General features: G+C 34.3%; 1 pseudogene; it reads right to left on the bottom strand.

The window, feature by feature from the left end:
- Positions 1–1,755: 1,755 nt before the first annotated feature.
- Positions 1,756–2,577, bottom strand: LOC101416568 (proliferating cell nuclear antigen pseudogene; annotated as a pseudogene).
- Positions 2,578–3,355: the final 778 nt, after the last annotated feature.

Raw genomic sequence — 3,355 nt, 5'->3', positions numbered from 1 at the left:
CAATTTTTACTCTAAGATTTGTTTATTTTAGGAGCTTTTGGTGGGGAGGGCTGCTTTTCTGTCAATGAAATTCAATATTTTACTAGCAGGGATGCTTGTACTATGACTCCACCAGATCAATCCCATCAGGACAAAGTAATTAAAGAGTTAATTATTGAGTGTGAGTTTGTGATATGACCCAATATAATAATTTTCAGGACTTCAGTTTCTAATTAGTTATGCAAGGAGAACTCATACATCTTTACTGGAATAAGCACATATTTGATAGCAGAAAGTGTTTTAAATATATACTCAAATTTCATAAAAACAACAAATAACTTTTCTGAGGCACACTATTGACTTTAATGTGGATAACATAGTGTCTTATAAAGAAAGTGACCTACATGAAGCAACAGTATCAGGAAATTTTTCCCTGATTATGATTTCTTGAGATGATTTCTTTGGAATAAATGAAAACAGAACTCCTTCAACATATTTCTAAATAGCTGTCAATTACTATAGTCACAATATTCCAGGAACTTCTTTTTTCCTTAAGGCTTTTTTAAAAATTGGGTTTATTAAGATATAACATATACATAATAAAGTACAGGAGGATGAGTTTTGACAAATGCATAGTCCTGGAACCACAATCTTGATATAATATTTCTCTTATCCCAAAAAGTTCCAACAGGGCCTTTTGTAGCTAATCCCTTCCTCCATCCCAGGCAAACAGTAAGTTATGTATATTTTTGAGCAAATTTTTAATTATATAATCAACAGAAAATACACTGAAAATGGAATAATGATAAAGCAGTTCTCAATATGTAGTGTGTCAGTTTGTCATCTTATAGCACAGCAATTACTAGGAATATTATTAACAGTCTTTCTTTACAATTTACAGGCTTTCACACTTTCTTGGTTGGATCCAATGGCCGTGGAATTTAAACCGTCTTCATCTCTTAAGGGAAAGTGTCTCAACAAATACCAGAGACATTATTTTTGTAAAAGCAGACTCCTTTGGCCCTATGACTGATCTGCTGTAACTTCCACAACCCTTGCATAAAGATTCTGGAAGCTGAAGAAACACTGTCTTATATATCAGTGATCATCTTATAAAGCCCTCTCGACTTTGGGTACACCAAACTTTTAAAAATGTTAATTTTTGGTAACAAAAATGATGAAACATAGGATTTATTCTATTCTCTGCTGTTTTTACTTGAGCTTAAGTTAGAATAATAGCAAAATAAGTTTGGCAAAGAAATCCCCCCAAATCATCAGGATACCACAGAGAAAGACTTTTACAGAGAAAGACTTATATTCTACTGTATTTGAAATACTTTCTACTGCCATCTCCACAAAATATATCAGGCTACTCTAGACTGAAAAAAATGAACTCCTTTACATTAATGGGTGGCTTCAGCTAAGCATTCAACAGTGGTGGTCTAAATGAAGGTATTGCCCTATGAAGATTTAAATTCAGATAGCTTTATTTAAGTTGAAAACATCCCTAAAACTGCATTTAGGTTTAATACTGTTCTGTTAGAAAAATCATGAGTATTTCTCGGTAAGGCAAAAGTACTTCTAAGTTAACAAGACCAGGCTTGACTTTGGACTTTATTTTAAAATGGTAGAGTGTAGAGAAAAAAAAAAAAACACAACTTTTTTACAGAAAATAATATTTATATATGTACTCAGACGTATAAATTTGGTGACAGAAAACATTTTGCACATACTGGCAACCCAGAAGCATTTCACAAAGAGCTTTGTTCTATTTTCTCAGATTTTAAGTATATTTAAAACATCTTCACCCTCAATCTTGAGAGTCAAATAGTACTTTAAATGTCCCATATAAGAAATTTATGTTCTATAACAAGGGGTACATCTGCAGACATACTAGTTGTTACCATTGGAGAGAGTGGAGTGACTTTTGTAAAGAAGTTCATGGACCTTAGTGAAAAAGTTTGCTGAGCTTTTCTCATTCATCTTTATGGTAACAGCTTCCTCCTCTTTCTCAGCATTAGTCCTTTAAACTTAATGTTTCTATTTCCAAGTTCTCCACTTGCAGAAAATTTCACTCCATCCTTTGTACAGGAAATTTCAACAGCATCTCCTGTTTGATTGAGATATCAGCACACTAGCAAACTAACCAGAATTCATCTTTCCTACAAAGCTATACTCCTTTTCTGGAATTACAAGTTGTTCAACATCCGAATATATTAACTTCATTTCATGGTCTGAAACTTTTCCTTGGTTTGGTCCTTGAAATACCAGCACCAAGTTTTCTGCATTATCTTCAGCCCTAAATGTAATGATATCTTTACCGCTAGCACATTTTAGTATTTTGGACATACTGATGAGGTTCACTTCCATGCCCAGAATCTGGTAGCAGAGGTACGTGTCAAAGCCCTCAGAGTGCAGGGTGACCTATGCCAAGGAGACTTGGGATGAGTCCAGGCTTTTTAGGTTCATGCAGATAGAACTGATGTCCCAGTAGGTCTTGTTGATGTCCTTGAATGCTTCCAGCTCCTTCTTCAGGATAGAGCCCTGGACTAGGTACACCTCAAGTGTGGTGGCAGAGTAGCAACTACTCAAGGACATGTAAGAGAAAAGAAGGAAGTTCTATCTGGTTTAGGCTTGGCAAGGATCTAAGCAAGCAAGAGAACTTAACAGCCGGAGCTTGGAACCCAGGGGTAGCTAGCACACTCCAACCACTACTTTAGCAAACTTTTAATCTCTGTGATCATTTAAAAGGGTTTCTACCAATCAAATAAGTGTTTCATATTGTTAAGATAAATTTTCAATCAAGTTAATCCCATAGTTTATAGGTTTAATTGTTCTTTCAAATTAACAATTTAATTTTTCTGTGAGAAAGGAAGAGATCAGTATTACGCCTAAAGGTATATGGCCAATAATACATTCAAAATGTAAGACAAAAGTAAATGTCTATTTAGCCTGCACAGAATTCTATTATCCCTTAACCCTTTTTACCTCTGTAAGAATACAAATGGTGATATTAGCAGCCTAACATGATTTTCTCTTTTAAAGTTCAACATGGAATAATCTTATATTTAACTTTCAAGTTAATAACTTTCACTGTCAGTATCTCAACTGAATTATCTTTCCCTCCACCATAAATTTGTTGATTTCTCTTCCCCCACGCAACCTCCCTTCTGAATGATTTGGCTAAGTCATCATTTTAATATAGGTTGTTGAGAATATTTGGTTAAAATCTAGCTCTACCACTGCACTGACTCTGTACTTTGCATAAAGACAATGATTTTTCTGTTTCTCCACACAATTGTATCACCAGGGCATACCATAATGTCTGGTACAACCATATATTTAATTCTAAAAATATTTTTGAATGAATGCTAAG

This window comes from Dasypus novemcinctus, chromosome 10 (assembly GCF_030445035.2).
Source record: "Dasypus novemcinctus isolate mDasNov1 chromosome 10, mDasNov1.1.hap2, whole genome shotgun sequence".
Classification (NCBI taxonomy): domain Eukaryota; kingdom Metazoa; phylum Chordata; class Mammalia; order Cingulata; family Dasypodidae; genus Dasypus; species Dasypus novemcinctus.
Note: the sequence above shows the minus strand (reverse complement) of the source record. Positions and strands in the feature narration are given on the sequence as shown.